General features: G+C 28.5%; 1 protein-coding gene and 1 long non-coding RNA gene across 3 annotated transcripts in view; one reads left to right on the top strand and one right to left on the bottom strand.

Annotated features, from left to right (window-relative positions):
* The window catches only part of LOC122270402 (uncharacterized), a 201,760-nt gene that overhangs the window by 54,858 nt on the left and 125,007 nt on the right, over positions 1–21,895 (top strand). The window contains exon 1 of one of the 2 annotated variants that reach the window (XR_006225775.2): positions 17,338–17,411. The exons of the other annotated variant lie outside the window; for it this stretch is intronic. This is a non-coding gene — a long non-coding RNA (uncharacterized lncRNA). Of the gene's footprint in view, positions 1–17,337; positions 17,412–21,895 lie in introns of those variants that run through there. 2 annotated transcript variants of the gene reach the window in all.
* LOC107436764 (follistatin) overlaps positions 1–21,895 on the bottom strand; it is a 90,183-nt gene that overhangs the window by 46,179 nt on the left and 22,109 nt on the right. The window lies entirely within an intron of this gene.

Consider the following 21,895-nt stretch of genomic DNA (forward strand, 5'->3'; position numbering starts at 1 on the left):
ACTTTGTATAACCTAAAGGAGTTGATAAAATTCCTTCACGAAAATAAAGAAGAAGACATAGAAAAGCACGCGGACATAATACTCAAAGGTAAAAATGATTGCTCTTTAGTTTAGACGCATTAGTCCCACATACATAACTAATTGTTTCAGTCATGTCTTCACCACTCCTTGAATAATTGTCTACCATAAACCAATGTGTCTTCGTTAATGCTGTGAAAGAAGAGTCAGAGATAAAAAAGAAGGAAGTGTTTTTCTTAGCTACGATATTTGACTGTGAGAGGTGAATAGGTGAGAAGGAGTAAGAGTGTCGTCGTTTGCCAAGGAATTTTTCTACACTTTCGTAGACAACATGGTTACTTATGGGGTGACCTTCATCAACCTTCACAGGTAAATATGGAAAAGTGGAGGTAAGGGGGTGCAATAAAAGAAAATAAATAACTAATGTGTTTGTATAAGGTGGTTGTAATGAAACTTACCCTATATTGGTGGTCATGACGAGACTTACAAGATATTAGTTGTTTTAATGGAAGTTACCTTATATTGATGGTCATGACGACGCTTACACGATAATAATGGTTTTAATGAAAGTTACCTTATATTGATGGTCATGACGAGGCTTACAATATATTAGTGGTTGTAATGAAAGTTATCTTATATTGGTGGTCATAACGAAGTTTACACCATATTAGTAGTTTTAATGAAAGTTACCTTATATTGGTGGTCACAACGAGGTTTACACTATATTAGTGGTTTTAAAGAAAGTTATCTTATATTGAAGGTTATAATGAAAGTTACTTTATATTAGTGAGTATATTGAATACTTCCTTACGTTGGTGGCTATAATGAAACTTACACTACAATGGTAGTTACAATGAAAGTTGTTTAATATTATTGAGTATAATGAAAGTTATCCTATATTGGTGATTATAATGAAAGCTACTCTATATTAGTGAGTATATTGAAAGTACTCAAGTTTATTTACTCGTAGTATGCTGAAAGCTATCCTATATTGGTGGTTATAATGAAAGTTTCCCATACGTTAGCCCGCTTCCTCAATTTAGACATAGATCTGAAGGAGTAGAAAATATTCTCTAGATCCCTGTACACATATTACTGCTCAGCGACTGACCACAGGACACATTAATTATAACCAAACTACACTCTATAACAAAAAAATCGCCGCACCAAGAAGAAGTTTTGGTGGATAGTATTGGTGGATAGGAAGATAATGTACAGAATAGTAATTAAAATTTCAGAACAATTGAATAATTTATTGCAGAGTTACAGTAACAAGTTCCGCCTCTAGCCTGGATACAAGCTGCCACACTGCGTGGCATAGACCGATAAGACTCCCGGATGGTCTCTTGCGGTATTTCCTGCCAAATTCGATCCAATTGTCGAACGAGGTCATCAACATTCCGTGCCAGATGCAATCGTCTTCCCATCATATCCCGGACATGCTCGATGGGAGAGAGATCTGGTGATCTGGCAGGCCAAGGAAGAGTTTGACAAGCTTGCAAACTGTTTATAGCAACACGTGCCGTATGTGGTCTGGCATTGGTGAAAATTCAGCCCAGGGAGCTGTAAAAGGAATGGTAGCAAAACAGGTCTTGGGATGTCGTCGACGTACCGCCGTGCAGCAAGTGCACCTCTAATGATGACCAAAGGGGTCCGGCTGTCAAAGGAAATGGTATCCCAGACCATAATGCCTTGTTGAGGGCCGGTCTGGCGTGCAATAGTGAAGGCAGGATCCCCCCTCTGCCCTGTGCGTCTCCAAACGCGTCTTCGATGATCGTCAGGACACAGTTGGAAGCGGGATTCGTCGCTAAAGTCTATACGTCCCCAGTTGACGTCATTCCAGCCTGATCTGTTCAAAACATTCATGCATACGAAATTTCAAAGCAATCGGATGATTGCTTCCTGGTGGTATTTTGCTTTGGATATATCGATACAAAATTAGAAAGTACTCCTTTTTGCGGATATAATCGTGAGAGCTGATGAAGAAATTTTATCTTTTTTTTCCCGGATTTTTATTTATATTTTTTTAATTTTATTTACTTTTTTTAACTTATTTTTTTAATGTTATTTTATTTTATTTTAATTATTTTTCTTCTTATCTTTTCATTATTCGGTAAATTTTTCCACGTTTCCTCGATATTCTGTACTTATTTTATGAGCTCTATATACTATTTTAGAGACTATAAGTTGTATAAATTATAATTCGATCAACATACTTATCAATTACATTTCTCACGAATTCTTAAAAAGATGGAAAGTTTTAATTTAAAAGCTTTGATAAAGCTTGAAAAGTCCTTTAACTTTATCAATCTATTTTTGCTACAATATTTCAATTAAAATATTTTTGAGATAAAAATATATATTTACATCATCTCATAGCACTCGAAGAGTTAAAAAATCAGTAATTCGAACTTAAAATTAAGTTTTTTTTATGATATTTAGCAATTAAAATTAATTTCTAATTATGAATTTGAAAACGTAGAAAAATACAGAAAGGCATTAAGTACAACAGATAACAGTTTGGGCATCCTACCAGGTTTCTTAAAATATCCCCTCTGCAGGAAAAATAGGCTCAGTTCGAAACTTCAATTAATTTTACTAAAGTTTCAGAAGTAGCAGAACCGCACAAAGCCCTGCGTCTTTCTGTCTGCTTTCAAGAAAGAAGGTTCAATCGCCTAAACATCTCTGCTGTTTGCCGATCTGAGATTTAAGTTCCAACAGATAAAAACAAGTTAATTCTGAGAATTTATGTAGAATTAAGGGGTTTCACCCCTTCCCGCAATGCTTCACAAATCATTTTTGTTTCTTAACCCTTTGATGCCAGCATTCCTTTTATATATTTTTTCTGCCGCTCTAAAGACAAGTAAAAATATATTTTGGTGTTTTTTAAATATAAAAAACAGTCTGAGAGTTGCGAAAGAAAAAAAACTGTTAGATTATTATTATTATTTTTGAACTGAAATATAATATCATAAAAAATTTAACTTTAAATTTTTTTTATTCGTATTCAAAAATTTACCAATAATTGATTTTGTAAATTAAAGAAATTTCAATGACGAATAACTGTTTCTCTTGGATCTAAATAACTGTGAATTAGTGCAAGTTGTGAAAGAAAAAAAAACTGTTCGATTATCATAATTATTTTTGAACTGAAATATAAAATCATAAAAAATTTAATTTTAAATTTTTTTATTCGTATTCGAAACTTTACCAATAATTGATTTTGTAAATTAAAGAAATTTCAGTGATGAATAACTGTTTCTCTTGGATCTAAATAACTGTGAATTAGTGCAAGTTGCAAAAGAAAAGAAAACTGTTCGATTATCATAATTATTTTTGAACTGAAATATAAAATCATAAGAAACTTAAGTTTAAATTTTTTTATTCGTATTCAAAAATTTACCAATAATTGATTTTGAAAATTAAGGAAATTTCAATGATGAATAATTGTTTCTCTTGGATCTAAATAACTGTAAATAAGTGCAAGTTTTAAAAATTAATTTTTAGGAAGTGAGCCATGTGTGAGAGAGTTAATCTTTAACGCAGAAAAAGGAACCTGTGTTTCATGCTGCATTTCATAACCAAAAATTATTAAAATGCTAAACAAAATATTTTTTACTTATTTTGACCTAAATTAATACAAAATGATTAAATAAAGTATGAAAAATATGCGTCTTTCTAATCATGTCTGGTGTGTGCCGACCTTAGATTAAGTTCCAACAGATAAAAACAAGTTAATTCTGATATTTTATGTACAACAAAGGGGTTTCACCCCTTCTCGCTGAAGATCAACAACCCCTTTCCCACCGATTAATTCATAAATGATTTTTGTTTCTTAACCCTATTACGTAGATATCACTGGTATCCCCTTTTTTCCTGGTGCTCTAATTGCAAGCAAAAATATATTTTGGTATTTTTTAATTATTTAATGAAATTATTTATTTACTATTTAATTATTTAGTTAAAAACAGTCTAATAGCTACTAAAAAAATTTGTTAGATTATAGAGTTATATTTGTACTAAAATGCAAAATCCAAAAAAAAAAAGAAAAAAGAAAGTAGTTTGAAGTTTTTTTTCCATTCAAATTTTAAAATTTATCAATAATTGGTTTTATAAATTAAAGAAATTTCAATGATAAATTATTGTTTCTTTTAAATCTAGATAACCGAAAAAGTGCAAATTTGAAAAAATTATGTTTCGAAGTAAGCCGTGTTTGGAAGATTTTACCTTTAACGCAGAAAAAGACGCCGGTGTTTTACGCTGTATTTCTCAACCATAAATTTTTTAAAAATCTAAATACAATATTTTTTACTTATTTTGAGTATATTAATACAAAATAATGTAAAAAGTAGGAAAAATAGTTTTAATAAAAATGCTTCATGAAAGGGTTAACAATAAACAAATTTATAAATCAAACGATATTTATCGGCTAGAAGGACCATGTATTAACGGCTGCTTTTCTGAGTTGTCACCAACATGAACTTTGTTTTGCTAGAACCGATAAGTTTGAACTTTATATCGCGATATATTGGCAGAAAATATTGCGATATTTTTCTAATTTAACGAATTTGTGTTATTTTTAAATTGGTTAACATTTTCGCTGCTCAAATAAAATTCAACACTCACAATAATATCGTATTAAATAATTCTCACTGTATGCAAACTTTACTAATGATTGTTCTCTCTAGAAAGCACGTATGCTTATTAAAAAGGATAATGCACCATCTCATAAGCTAGGAACGATATCAGAACATTTGGTGAAACAGAAAGAGATGTTAGCAAAAGTATGGCAACTGTTCAAGAAATCAGGAAAAGGTTTTTACTGATTCTTTAATTTTTTTCTATTGTTAAAATTAGGAAACTCTTATATTTTTTTGGTTCATCAATGTGACAGTGTTCCTGTCACGAATTTATTAGTATACTTATCCAACTGATTTAGTATTTTTTTTTCCGTAGTTAATTCAGATTTAACAAGGAATTTTGTAAGATATTTATTTTAATTTATTCCGATTAATTACATTTTCATTAATTTAGCAAACGATTCGGTAATTGAATAATGCTATAGCAAACGATTTGGTAATTGAATAATGCATTTTTAACTAAAGAATCGTTTGCTTATAGTATTTCTTTTAATTCACTCATTTTTTTCCGTGGATTTCGCTCTCTCCGGAAAGAGCAAGTTTTTTTTCCCCAACACTTCTTTTATAATTTTTTTAATGGAAATTGAATAAATCGGAATAAATAAAAATACAAAAATTCCCCGTTAAATAGAAATCAATTATGGAAAATAAATAATAAAGTTAAGTAAATATACAAATGAATTTGTGACAGGAACACGGTCGCAATCAATCTTCACAATTCACTTCTAATATCATTTTTTTTTCAAAATCCTGGCAACAATATATTTTTATAAACAATTATTATTATTAACTATATAATTTTAGTCAATATTCATAAAAATTTCTTTTACCCATGTGTGCAGTCGCACAACCCTTTGAAATGCGCAAAAGAGCGTAACAACAAAATAATGAAATAATGACAAATGAAGTCAACATTATTCAGGGATAGTACTAGAAAAAAAAATTTTTTTTTTTTTTTTTAGATTTAAATATAAGTGCACACAGACTTTTAGACAAACTTAATTAGGTCATACTGTGGATAAGAGTTTGGCAGACTTCTGAAACCTTTCAAAATAAAAAGACAAACTACACAGTACCAATCGAAAACTATATTTACTCAAACGATTATTATTGCTCTAACATTCATTGAATCAGTTCGAATGTTTTGCTTCTTATTTGAATTCTCCCAAGGACGTTTGAAGAAAGTTATGAAGGTCTTTCATCTTCAAAAACTGGTGGGATAAGAAAGTGTGAACAAGAAACTTGGAAAAAAGAAAGGGAAGGGAAGAAAAAAAATTCCACGCTGATTTATGAGTGCGTTGATGTGTAGCACAGGCAGATCACGAAGTGAGGTGTTCTAACTAGACCACGTAGAAGTGCTTTTATTTGGAGAGTATGTTGCCGGAAGAAGAGTATGTTGTAATCTCTTCCGCATACTGTTCCTACGCTTATTTTAAAACCCTTAAAAACACCATTTCAGATGTTAAGTTTAAAATCTTAAGAGTTTTCGTTAATTTTAATTATTCGTGATTATTTTAGTTAATTTAAGAAAAAATCACATTAGTTTTGTTTTAAAACCCCCTTCGTCCATGATTAGAAATTTTTCTATAAGAAAAAAAAATTGAAATTATTCAGTGATTTGAATTTGGGTAAATGTTTTTGTTTTTGAAAAGAATAGTTACTGCCGTTGCCACGGCTATTTAAAGCATTTTTGTCTTTGTCCTCACGATTTTTTGCAGCCTCGTATTCTGTTAACAAACAAGGCTTCTCACTTTTTTAAGAATTCAAATTAGCTTTTAAGTAATAAGTTGTCTGATTATTTCAAAAAAAAAAAATTCAGAAAATTTATAAAATTTTCTGAAAAGGACGTGCTCTCATAGCTTAACTTTTTGTTTTTGACTTTTTATAACATTTTGAATTAGCTTTGGAGTTTTTAAATGCTAAAATTGTTGTGTTCTTATAGAATTCCGAAAGATTAAGCAGAGATTGTTAATGAAATTGCAAGTTTTGGAAAGAATTCGAAGTTTTAATGTTTGGTTTCTGCAGTCAATCCACTTTCACGTAATGTTGAAAAAAATAACAAAGATTCATTATTAAAATAAAAATAAAATAAAAAAAAATAAATCGGGACAGTTTTTATCTAAGAAGAACTTCAATGGAAAGAATTCGAAGTTTAATGTTTGGTTTCCGCAGTCAATCCACTTTCACGTAATGTTGAAAAAAAATAACAAAGATTCATTATTAAAATAAAAAATAAAATAAAAAAATAAATCGGGACAGTTTTTATCTAAGAAGAACTTCAATGGAAAGAAAAGTAAAAAAAACGATAATTATTTAAAGACTTAAATGTTAAGGAATACTGAGCACATTTTGAAACTGTTTTTGAAATTCTGTGCATTGTTGTACCATGCACAGATTAACATCAATAATATTAACTGAAAACGATAAAAATTAAATGCATATTTATTTTGTGAAAATATTATCTTCTATACTTACACCAATGATGCCAAATCTTTTGAGCCCAGCGTTGCAAAATTTTGAAAAACTTAACTTTCAACTGCTGCTGAGTTTCATTCATAAATTTTTATAATTTTCTGCCAAAGTATTAAAAAAATGGACACAGATATAAATAAAAGATTAAAGAAATGTTCATGGCTTGAAATTCGTGTTTGACAGAAAGATAGTTATAGTTCAAAATAGGAGAAATGAAATTCGTGTTTGAAAAACACGAAATTCATTCGTTTGGAATGATCATCCATGTTTAAAAAAATGGAAACAGCCTAAAATACGCGTTTTAAAAAATGATTATAGAATGAAATTCTTGTTAGAAAAATAACTTATAGCTCATAATCCCTGTTTAAAAAAATGAATATTGCTCAAATCGAACTTTCATTTCTTTAAAAATATTTTGTTCCTTGTTTTCTTTTGCATTTTTAATTTATTTTATAGATTCTATGTACTTGCAGCTTATACGCAGTAAATAAAGCATTTTATTATTTTTTCTTAATTTTCATTGTATTTCTATTCATCAATTTTCAGTTTATTTTATTTTATAATTTATAAATCAANAGTTATATATATATATATATATATATTCAAAACAAAAATGGCATATAAATCATATTTATCCTAAATGTATATTGCAAATCAATATTCAAGCTATGAAGAGAGTGAATTATAATACAAGATCAAAAGTTATTTACCATGTTGGATTTTATGTTGACTGTAAATAAAAAACTCTTTTCCTAGAAAAACTTATTAAAATTGAGTTCAAAAACTCTTTCATTGTAAAGATGGAAATGTAGCTTTAAATTTTAATCCAAATCGCCAATGCGCATGTGTCATGATGATGTATCACATAAAATAATTCAAAAACATTTCAAAAATGTTTATCCAAGACAAAAATGGCATATAAATTTCTTTTGCGCGTAAATCGCGACTCGATTTGTTGTTTAGCTAGATGTGAATTATGTTCACCATGCTGAATTTGTTTACCTCTCTTAATGTCTCTAGTAGCCTTGTTTTTGTGATTCTGGCTCTAAGCCAGATGTGATAATCAGAAGTCAGGTCGCTGGCCCATTCATCTTTTGTCTGTTACGTATTGTTTGTTGAAATGAGAATGACTAAATAGATCTCGATAATAACATACTTTATGCACGTTTAATGAGATATTTTAATTTATTAGTTTTCATCCCAAACTACAAGCTGAAACGCTGTAAGAGTTGAGCAAACAGGGCATTTGCCTAAGACCAAGCATTTCGTAGACTCTAAGAGGCCAGTGATTTTTTAAAAAGAATTTTTCGTAATAATTATAAACCTTTATTTATTTATTTCAAAATAATTGAGTATTGATAATTCATCTGCAATTATTGCATTGAAAATGCGTTCAACGCTATTGAAAATTTGGAAGTTTCGTTTCCTATTTCAATCATATTAAATAAATGATTACTTAAGATGTTGTTGTTGTTGTTCATTTACGTCGCACTAGAGCTGCACAATGGGCTATTGTTTAGTGTCTGGGAAACATCCCTGAGGATGATCCGAAGACATGCCATCATAATTTTGATCCTCAGCAGAGGGGATGGCACCCCCGCTTCGGTAGCCCGACGTAATCTATCAAAATCTATCAATTATCTATCAAAAATATATCAGCCTATTTATTTCCTTTTTTGACACTACTGACATCAACATTCAGAGTCATCTATAACATTTAAAGCAGTGACATTTAAATTGTAATTTTTTTACTATTATTTTAGCATTAAATTTGCGTATTTATCTCTAATGTCAAACTTTCTATAACGGCATCAACTGCTATTGCGAATTTTCGTTACAATCGACTTTTACAGCTATTGAACATGATTTGAAGTATTATTTAAAAACAGGGTCCTTAAACATGAGATAATCAAAAACTTGAAATTTAAAAAATAATAATACAAAAAATTTTGTGCTGTTTTTTTAATGCATTATATTCAAAAATTATAAATATATAACCTATTTAAAATAATTTAAGCAAACATCTAAAGAGTTTCTAAGTTTTCAAAAGCCCTGCAAAAAAAAGGCAAAAAAAAAAGAAAAAAGAATGCATTCAAGTAAGCAATTATATTACGCTTATTTACAAGTTAGGGACAGAAAGAAGCGGGCTTAGAAAACGCGCTAATATGCCTGTAATTAATTTGATTTTTCCTATTTCTTTCATAAATTTACAGTTCTTTTTTTTCCTTAGTTGATAAACGAAATCACCATGAAAACTATACCTAATTGTAGAACTTGAAGTTTTGACCTTATTAGCAGATTTGTCAAAATTTTTCATCAAATTAGACTTTTTTTTGTTTTCCTTCGTACCAATTTTTAGTTAAATACCTTTGAAAATAAGCGTAATCCTTAAAATATTTTAATTTGTTTTCTTTTATTTTTACATATTTACCATCAATTCCTTTTGTAATGATGCATAAAATCTTCATGAAGGATATATAAGCAATAAAATGCGTTTGAATAGATTTTTTTCAATGATATATCGGAGCTTTGATTGCCGACCGGCCGACCGGCAGGGAACTGTCCTTGCATGAGAAAGGTTCTGAGTTCGAATCCCGGGCAAGGCATGGATGTTCTTTCCTTCTCTGTACTGTCCTCACTGTGGGGGCGACGTTGGCCCACCTAATATGGTGCCCCTGAAAGAGAGTCCAATAAAATCGCCCAGTAAGTGCTTGAATTGACGGATGTTAACACAGGTGGGCATTGGAGAAAAAAAATTATTGCAGAACTAATTTCACTCATTTTCAAAAACGGACATTTTCAGCAGAAAGTGGAAAAAAAAAACACTTTTTATTCAGTCTTCGAGTTTGGAAAATTTTAAGATAAACTACCGTATCTCTGATTAATTTGCTAAACTGGGGTCACTATATAATGAAGTCGATTGATTCCAGTTAAAAAATTCGCTATAGTTCGGTTATATGAAGATATATATTTTTGTAGTTTTTAAATAAATGTTACAAAAGTTTTAGTCGGTGTCATAAGTTCAAAATTATGCAAAAAAAGGACTTATGCTTATTTAAAATGAAACTATACATAATTAAAGGAAGTGTTTACAATAAGTTATGCCTTTTCTTTATAATTCTATTATGTTATCGCTGGAATGATAAATTTGTGTGATTTCAAAATCAGAAACATATGAGAGCGAATTGGTAGCAAGTAAATTCTGAATTCCTTCAGAAAAAGCGAAAATAAAAAAAAAGACAATAACCTTAGAAATTCTGGAAAGAGCGCAAATCAAAAAGATGGGAATATTTTGAATAATTTTAGTCGTTCCGTGAAAAAATTACTTCTCTGGGACAAATTCGTTGTAGGTAAACTCTATTGCCAATTCATTTTCAAAAACATTAGTCTTAAGCTTATAAATCTGGTTTAAGGTTTAATAAGAAAAGCGCATTTTTTCCCAGAAAAATACCTCAGAATCCTTTGTTTATGTAAATTTTGTTTTAAACTGCTCTTTATCATCATAACAGCAATGGTGATATAGATATATCATTCGTGTGTCAAGATATGCGTAAAAATAAATAAATAAATAATGCATTATGTATCAAAAATAAATAATTTGATTTAATAAGAAAAGCAGATTTTTTCCCATATAATTATCTCAGAATCCTTTGTTTGTGTGAAGTTTGTTTTATACTTCTCTTTATCATCATAAGAGCAATAGTGATATCGATATTTCATTCGTTTGTCGAAATACGTGTAAAAATAATTAAATAATTTACTTAATATTGCAAAAAAATAAACAAATAATTAATCAGGTTTAATAAAAAAAAGCTCATTCTTTCAACAACAGAAACAAATCTCAGAATCCTTTGTTTGTATAAATTTTGCTTTATACTGCTATTTATCATTATAACAGCAATAGTGATATATATTTCATTCGTTTGTCTAAATATGTGTAAAAATAAATAAATAATTTACTTAATGTAGTAAAAAAATAAAAAAATAATTCATCAGGTTTAATAAAAAAAGCTCATTTTTTCAACAACAAAAAAAATCTCAGAATCCTTTGCTTGTATGCCTGCATAAAATTTTTTTTAAACTGCTCTTTATCATCATAACAGCAAATGTGTTAGGGACATTTCATTCGTTTGCCGAAATATACGTAAAAGTAAATAAATAAATAATGCAATACGCATTAAAAAAATAAATGATATGGTTTAATAAGAAAAGCACATTTTCCCCCCATATAATTATCTCAGAATCCTTCGCTTGTGCTAACTTTGTTTTAAACTGCTCTTTATCATCATAACAGCAATAGTGATATGGATATCTCACACGTGTATCGTGGTATGTGTAAAAATAAATAAATAATTTATTTTATTTATATCTCCCCATGAAACAAGTGTCTTCCCTCAAGGCAAAAATAACACGCCATATATATTTCATGATGGCGTGATCGAGAAAAGGTATTAAAAGTCATAGCATGATTCAAATGAACGACTTACATATCGGGCACCCCGCATAGCTTTAACGATGTCTTTTAAGAAACGACAAATCGAAAGTATGCTCTTTCTGAGTTAAATATTTTCAGCTACAATACATTTAACATCTGGTACACAAATTGATGGATATCTTTTTTATGAAATTTTTAAAATTTATCTTACGAAATTTAGTTGACTTATCTTATTATGACTTTAATCAATATGCCACATGCTTCCAATATGCCAATATGCTTCATTTAACATTTGGTACACAAATTGATGGATATCTTTTTTATGAAAATTTTAAAATTTATCTTACGAAATTTAGTTGACTTATCTTATTATGACTTTAATCAATATGCCACACCTATTTTTTTAATATTTTCAGCAACAATACATTAAACATTTGGTAAACAAATTGATAGACATCTTTTTTATGAAATTTTTAAAAGAATCTTACAAAATTTAATTGAGATATTTATATCTTATTATGACTATGATTAACACGCCATAGCAATTTTTGAACTATGTATAAGAACAGAAATATTGATAGCTTATTCTGAACATAACATTAAGGAACAATTTTTTTTGCATTAATGCAAATACTTCATCTTACTTAATTCGGGTGTGGGGATTTCAAACCTGAAAGTAGTTTTGCTTCTAAAGCTACAGAGTTTTTTTTATTTTAAAAATGACATTTCTACTCTATTTTTTGTCGAAATGTACAAGTTTAAAAACTTTTTATATAACAGAACTTCATGTAAATGCTGTTATGTATTTCTCGAGAAGCAAAGACACATCGTCAAAATTAAAATTGCATGGGAATCCATGCCAGTTAATGTCGTAAGATTTGTTCAGAAATTTCATGCAACAGAAGAAGAAAAACGATCTCTAATGTAATAAATGCACCATAAAGTTTTATTTTATTTTATTTCCAAAACCAAAAAAACATCTTTCGGTTTTTTTTTTCAATTTAATAAATTTCATTTTGTAAATATATTTTATAAATTTCATTTTGTAAATATATTTTATAAATTTTATTTATTAAATATTATATTTAAATAAATTTTATTTTATCTAATTCTCAGCAATATTTAGTAAATATCAATTATGCAATTGATCTTAAATAGATAAAAAAAAAAAGCAGATTGGGTTCAGTTATTTCTCTATTTCTCAAAAATAAAATACAATAGAGATACATTGAATAAAATTAATTAGACTGTTTAAAATTTTAACCGAATATTTCAAATGTATAAACTTTGCATTAAATTTAGCAGTCCATAGCATGGTTATTTTTTTAAAAAGTTAACTAAACTGTAAATCTCAGTAATTGATAAGAATTCTTTTTTTTTATTATAAAAGAAAGAAATGTTAAATGATATTCGCTTGAAGTTAATGGTTTTATATATTTACTCGGAGGCTCCGCCCCCTGCTCGCTGGCGCTCGCCAACCCCCGAGAATTGCTACGCAATCATATGTGGTTCACGCCGTGAACCATGGCTCACTGCGCTCGCTCGCCAATGAACACAATGTTCTAGCACAAAGACATAGTATAATATCATCAAAGACATAGTATTTTATCATCAAAGACATAGTATTGTACTTATGTAGAAGAATTCTATCAATGTTCTTATTGGCTTTTAAAAAAGTATATTAGCTATTTAGATTGTACATGGTGAAAAAATCAAAACATTAGCTAAATGAGAAACATATTAGCAAAATAAATTATCAAATATTGCAGCTACTCACCTAAACTCAACTAAATGTGTATAATAAATTAGTTAATGCTAGAAATTATGAAAGTTTTAGAAATTTTTTTTATTATTTAAAAATATAAACTTGAAACCCTAACTTTTCCTTGTGAGCTAATAACCTTCAAAAAGTTTTTCATTTTCAAGAACACAAAAATTTGTTTTATCGCCAAATGAAATATTTTTTGGTGATCAGCATTATTGAAATCAATTTCTATATTAATTAACATTTGTGATAAAGTACATAACATTTTAGAACAAAATAAGGATGTTTTACATACAATAAATTAAAATGCATGGCTGTTAGCATTACCCGAGAAATACCACGTGGAGGTCGCCATGCTGCATTTCTAATCGGGGAGTTTTGATTTTGGCAGTTCCCCTTGCCTACTGCCAATAGAAGTTTCAATTAAATTTTTTCCAAAAAACATTTTTTTCTGCAAAGCTCAAAGAAATTAACACTAAGCATTTAAAATTTCTTTGAAAACACAATTATAGATTTGGCATCTTGGAGCAATTACTGAAAGGCTGTCAAATGACTTAACTCTTGACAAGTCAACATAAAGTTTCCCATGACTAAAAACTTGTTTAGTCAATACTAAACTGATTTTCTCAAAAGTCTGATCTTGTGACTTATTTATAGTCATGGAGAAGGCCAGCCTAATTAATTCCTAATTGAGTTTAAATTAAATATTATCATGTTTTTGGGGCATGAAACTGAATTGAACAACCTGATAATGCTCACTCTGGTTATTGTTTCCTTTTTTAAAAGCGCTATATGTTGAGCCACCTCATGTGACATTTGCCATGTGACATTTTTAGCAGCAATCATTGGTCGATTTTCTAACGGTACCATTTCTGAGGCTTTTTTTTGGTGCCGTGTAAGAGAAATATATATATAGATTGCATGAAATTATCTTTAAGAAAACGAGTTTGATTAATGGGTAAAAAAAAATTAAGTGATCTGGTTATTTTCAGAGATATCGCGATTTTTGCTAAATGTAAAATTAATATTACGAGATTTGAACTGAATAAGTTGCACTTTAAGAAACTTTTCGTGGCAACTCCTGTTTAGTCACCATTAGTATTTTAAAATTCAAAGTTAAAATTTAGAAAAGCGAATTTAGGTAAACCTAGAGTAAACCATAAAGTTTCTAATATTGAAAATATTTTTACAAAATATCAAAATAAAAACAAATTTCTGCAGGATTACTTCCCCGTTACCTAATCCTGCCATAATTCGTTTACATCATTTTGAAAAATTTATTTTCAGTGTTTGAATCTTCATGGTTTACTTTAGGTTTTCCTTAACGCACTTTTACTATACTTTAAATTTTAAAATACTTATGAAAGTGGAAAATAATTCAGTCTAGGTTTATCTGAACACGCTTTTACTGTACTTCAAATTTTAAAATACTTATGAAAGTGGAAAATAATTCAGTCTAGGTTTATCTGAACACGTTTTTACTGTACTTTAAATTTAAAAATACTTATGAACGTGGAAAACAATTCAGTCTAGGTTTATCTGAACACGCTTTTACTGTACTTTAAATTTTAAAATACTTATGAAGGTGGAAAAAATTCAGTCTAGGTTTATCTGAACACGCTTTTACTGTACTTTAAATTTTAAAATACTTATGAAAGTGGAAAACAATTCAGTCTAGGTTTATCTGAACACGCTTTTACTGTAATTTAAATTTTAAAATACTTATGAAAGTGGAAAATAATTCAGTCTAGGTTTATCTGAACACGCTTTTACTGTACTTAAAATTTTAAAATACTTATGAAAATGGAAAATAATTCAGTCTAGGTTTATCTGAACACGCTTTTAATATGCTTTAAATTTTAAAATACTTGTGTAAGTGGAAAAGGATTTTCTCTAGATTTACCTGAACGCACTTTAACTGTGCTTTAAATTTTAAAATACTTATAAAGGTGAAAAATAATTCACTCTAGTCATTGTAAATCTAGGTAAATGTAAAGCATAGATCACTTTTACTATGCTTTACATTTACGTGTGTTGGGGAAAAAGAATTTACCATGAAGGTATTCTTTCGCGATATAGTTTCTGAAGACTTAACTCCTAATTAAACGAAGGGGACTTTCAAATTGCATCAGCTCTTTATATTTTGGGGTCTCGAAAATCTGATTTCGTCGGACGGAAAAGTTGTATTTATTTTGATTTTGTTCAGTTAAATTACTTTATTTAAATTAGCATATGCTTTAATTAATTCAGAGCCCAAAATGTTCACTCTCTTACTGGCCATTGGCGACCGAATATTCTGGTCTGGCGAATAAATGACATATTTTGACTCGAGAATAAAGGAACCCGAGAGCTAAAGAGTTTGACACTATGGCTGCAATTGCTAGATGGTATTTTAAAGCCGAGAGACTGTGGTATACAAATAAATGGGAACAATTGTTTGCATACTGCTGTATGGGTTTGTATTCTGCATACAGTTATGGGATCATTTCTGACAATTTAATTTTCTGTTATTTTTTCCTTATTTCAATGATTTTAAGGACATGTCGATGATATTGAGAGCAATGAGATCTAATGTGAGCAGGATTTTAAGTTAATATTATTATTACTTTGCAATAAATCTGTTTCCAATTTACGGTTTTTAAATTATTTTTTTTATGGTTTGGGTTACCAAAAAGTTCTTCATGCTACATCTGCTAACATTTTAAAAATTGATCATAAATATTTGTGAAAATAGTGACGATCAAAACTTTTATTCTAGCTAGTACCTTCAGAACATAGATTTTATACCTTAAATTAATTGGAACATCTCGATTGGCTCTCCAGACCATGAATATGCAGTACAGTGAGCATTTTGCGTCACTGGCTGCTGTCAGTAAGCTTCGATCAGCCTACGGAAGGACCGAGGGTGCGTGGTATCGGTCCTCGTTAAATTGTTCTAAAAGTGCTCGACTTCTCACGCAGTTCGTCGGGGTATCAAAGCAGGGAAGCCAGTCTCTTTGTAGAGGATCAAATCTGCGATGGTAAGTCTTTGGATCATCCTCAGAGATGTTTCTCAGACCGTCGCCAATAGCCCATTGTGCAGCTTTAGTGCGACGTAAATAAAATACCTACCATTTTTTGCGTATTTTGTCAAATACAACAAATTTTATATGTGCATCAAAATTTTTTAGCACAGTTATAAAAATTTAGTGAAAGATAGTTTTCTGCAAAAAAATAATCGTTAGAAATTATTTAATTTTTATTTTTATTTTATTTAATGATGGTCCGAAAAATTTTGAGTTATAAGGTACGCAAATATTTACATCACTTTAAGGTTTGTAATTTTAAATGACAAAATACAAACGTTTATCAAAATTAGTAAGTAAGCTCAAGAAAAGTGCCTCCTAGAAAAATAATTTTTAATTATGCCGTAGAAGATTTACTTAAGCGAGAATTGAGATAGACTTTTCATCTGATTAACTTTAGCGCGACCGTAAATCATTTACTTAAGAATGAATATAGGTAGAGTTTCCATTATAGTATTTTCAATAAAAGCATATTTTGAAATTGTAAAAAAATGAGAAAAGTAAATAATAAAAATTTCATAGCTTTTTGCTTTTTCATATATTCCCTGTCATCCTCCTTTTTATGGTTGAATCGATAAATCATTCCATTCAATTTTTATCACGAAAACTGGTATAAAACTGATATTAAAAAGCCTTTAAAATCTGCAATTCTGTTTTAGACTCAAAGATACATGTAATCATGTGTTTTCTACGAAATACGGAATTCCGTAAAACGAGGTTCGCATGTCCAAAATCATTATTCATTCACTAATTCAAGTAATACCTTTTCCTACGTTTCTCGGAAATGATTCGTCGCAGCACGCCAGTACTGGGAAAAGATACACAATTCAATAAAGTTGTGTTACTCATTTTTCTTTTCTACTTTAGTTTTAATTCGGTGATTTTAAAAAAAGAAAAAAAAATAGAATTAAATATATAGGAAAAAAGTTGATATCATGGAATCGGCTTCTTCATTAGGAAACTTCCATTTGGTTGTTTAGTACACCATTAGAAGTTCGGAAATCGCTATCTTGAACGTAAGTAATTCTTGTTCAAACAAAGTACTTTTACAAGAAATTACCAACTTGAACCGCTCTTTTAATTGTTCAATGTTGTGAAAATTATGGACGTGTGATGATGTTCTATATGTTACTTCTCAACATTGTATGAAAAAATGTTGAGAATTATAAAGAAAAATAAAGCAGTTATTAAACCTTTTTGGTGTAAAATTAGAGCATACTTTTAATGTTAGGGGATTACAGCTTTATAAAATTACGAAGGTAAATTTCAGCTCATTGTTGTAAAATTATGGCATACTTTTAACGTTAAGGGACAACAGCCTTAAGACGTAAAAAGTAGAAAACCTAAAAAAATCAATTCCAATACAACAGCTAAAATTTTTAGATAGGTAAGAAACTTCCAACAAAACTACTAAAAATTTTGAAAACCTTTTCTGGGGGCTGCCACAAAAACTTCTTATGAAAATAAAGCATTTAAGCTATATGATGTAGAATTAGGGCATTCATTTGACGTTAAAGGACAACAGCCTTTAAAAAAATTAAGAAATAAATAATCAATTCAATCTGTAATCCTATACAGCTACAATCCTTAGATGCACATGGAGTTTCCTAAATAGCTAGGGAGAATCCTTATTAGAAAATTATTCATCAGAAATAGCGTGTGCTTGGGGTGGATGGATAGGAAAATATTTAGCGGGAGGCACTGATGAGGTTTGCAAAGATCTGTTTGAGGCAGATGACGGATGTATACCATCAATTACAGTCTTTTACAGATACCGTGAAAACAGTAGACTTCGCACTATCGCGATTTGAGTGAAAGCATATCGACAGTATATATGGGGGAGATTTCGGGCTATTTCAGTCAGATGGATTCGAGTGGTGAAATATTTGGTTTCACTGCTCCAGGAATATGTCTGTGGTATTGAAAACTTTTTCCATATCACCCCCTGCAATTTTCCGAACGGAAATCAGCAGAGCATCAAGTTTTTGATGCATTGATTTACGATTGTATTTTATTTCCCCTTTTATTTTATTTCAAACGATGAGATTTCTGTTATCTTCAATATCTTTCAAATTACACTTTTTTATTGAAATAAACTAGACTGTGTATTTCAAAAGTTGAAAAACATTGGTTACAGTGAGATAGAGGTTATACAGTTTTAAAATTTAAAAAAAATAATTAAGAAACATGTTAAGTATCGGTAACTTGAAATTATATAAAATAGTTCTTTTTTTCTTGATTATTGAAATAAAGGGTCTGCATTTAAAGGGTAGAATCATTAAGTGATGTATATATATATATATGAAAGTGGAAAACAATTCAGTCTAGGTTTATCTGAACATGCTTTTANTATATATATATATATATATATATATATATATATATATATATATATATATATATATATATATATATATATATATATATATATATATATATATATATATATATATATATATATATATATATATATATATATATATATATATATATATATATATATATATATATATATATATATATATATATATATATATATATATATATATATATATATATATATATATATATATATATATATATATATATATATATATATATATATATATATATATATATATATATATATATATATATATATATATATATATATATATATATATATATATATATATATATATATATATATATATATATATATATATATATATATATATATATATATATATATATATATATATATATATATATATATATATATATATATATATATATATATATATATATATATATATATATATATATATATATATATATATATATATATATATATATATATATATATATATATATATATATATATATATATATATATATATATATATATATATATATATATATATATATATATATATATATATATATATATATATATATATATATATATATATATATATATATATATATATATATATATATATATATATATATATATATATATATATATATATATATATATATATATATATATATATATATATATATATATATATATATATATATATATATATATATATATATATATATATATATATATATATATATATATATATATATATATATATATATATATATATATATATATATATATATATATATATATATATATATATATATATATATATATATATATATATATATATATATATATATATATATATATATATATATATATATATATATATATATATATATATATATATATATATATATATATATATATATATATATATATATATATATATATATATATATAAATTTTTTGCCTTAACTTAGATTTTCAGCAGTTTAGTAAGTAAAATAGACAAAAAAAATATTTATATTTTTTATTTTGCAATAAGATTTATTTTCTAACCAAAATCATAAACTACATTAAAAAATAAGCTTAATCTGTGAGTGACACTACGGTAATTATCAATACGTTTGTAATACGCTTTAGCAATATGTTTTTTGTCTACGAGAAATGATCATAATTTTAATTATTAATATACATTAATTACAATTATTCGGAAATAAAATCCTCTTAATGCCAGAGTTTTCAGCGATACAAATAAATATAAACACTCTTTCGAAAATATTAATTGTTAATATCAAAGTTTCGAATACTTCATCAGGTGCTTCACACAATTCTCCGCAGACATTGCAATAAGTTTTTAAAGTTTATTCATTATTAAAAGCTAAATAGTAAAGCTTGCTATAAAAACAGATCGGTGTAATTGCAACTATTGCGCATTACATACCCTCCAACATTTAATCTTTCTGCAAAGTACATTTATCAGTGGTAGCAAACTAAAGCTGGCATTTTCAAAACAAATAGAATTTTTATAAGGATTTTTTTAACACTGCCATTACTATTTAAAATATTTATAAGTTGTTGTATAAAAAGTTCTTTTTATTCCAATTTATGTTGTTGCTTCTAAGCCACTTGCCAAATACCAGCAAGCCGGCTTGGTGAAAACAAGTGAATTTCAGGCAGAGGGTGCATTTCTTGTTTTCCGTGGCGCCATCTATGGTTGAGAAAACGTCTTCTGGCGCACACATGTCACAGCCCGTTTTAAAGGGCGTATCCATTCATACACAGATCCATTTATCCACAGATCGTAATTTTGACCTGAACCAGAAAACTATCAATTTCTAAATCAGTACCCCCAGAGGTATTGATCGGTTATGGAAACTTGGAGGACTTTGTGACCCGGCCGATTTAGTTTGCACTAGTCACCATATACTTCACGGGGAGTCTTCAGCCGGCGGGGATCGAGCTCACGACCCCTTGGACATGGTCCCAATGTCCTACCAACCAGGTTCTTCCGGCCTTATCCTAATTTATTAAAATATTAATGCACAATATTTGCTACCACTGGAAAAAAAATATTTTCTGAAACTACGAAAAGTTTGAAGTAGAATTCCTTATTAAAAATGTACCAATTAGTATAATAGCAGCAGTACGTATTACCAAATTTAATAAACCGGCATCTGCATTAATATTATTATGGCGATTTTAAACTGTTACCCTAATCCAGGGATGGGCAAACTTTTCCTTATATTGAGGTTCGAAGTGAGGTGTACTTATTTTAAGGCTAAATGCTTGTCTGTTAGTCTACTTCTGAAATTATTTTTCCTAAGGTTCTTAGTTGAAAACACTTGTTCACATATAAGATGAAGCAAATATAGCACTGATTTTCTGGGCATGAGATATTAAATTTTGGAAACTAGCTTTCGGTAATGATTTGTAAAACTCAAACTCAGGCATATTTAGAAACAACTGCATCAGATGATTGTTAGATTGCAACTCAATTAATTCAAAGCGGCAAATCCGGCCTCACTGTTTCACAATTTAAGTTGAAAGGCATGGTAAAAAAATCTAATTCTGTTTGAATGGCACTGAAATGTTGAAATTTGAAACTCAAAATGGAGTTTTTTCAAGCCATATTCATAATTCTGATGATTTTCCTTATTTACTGAGAGTATTGAATTTAACCTCGAGAAATGAGACAAGTCGTTTTTAGTTAGCTGCCTGGCAAATAAATTAAGCTTCAGTTTAAAAGCTTTGAGATGGGTATGGATATCATCTATCAATTGATTTTTCCCTTGCATCTTAACATTCAAGTCGTTCATATGACAAAAAAGATGTGTGAAAAATGCAGGCATTTTCAAATTTAAAAGTTTTTCCTAAAATTCACGAAAAATATCACATCCCATTGTAGTTCTCTTTAAAGAACGCATGCACGCAGGGTCCTCGGTAATTTCAAAGTTCTCATCAACAGCTTTTATAAATAACACTAATTGAGCAGTATCATTCATGTCAGTGCTTTTATCCATAGCTATTGAGCAAAATATAAATTGAGCAATTTTTCACTCTAATTGTGATGTCAAATTTTAATCGATGGCTTCGATTCTAGAAGTCACCGTTTTACGAATTAAGTTTACAGCCTCAAAATTA

Source organism: Parasteatoda tepidariorum, chromosome 7 (genome assembly GCF_043381705.1).
Source record: "Parasteatoda tepidariorum isolate YZ-2023 chromosome 7, CAS_Ptep_4.0, whole genome shotgun sequence".
Classification (NCBI taxonomy): Eukaryota; Metazoa; Arthropoda; class Arachnida; order Araneae; family Theridiidae; genus Parasteatoda; species Parasteatoda tepidariorum.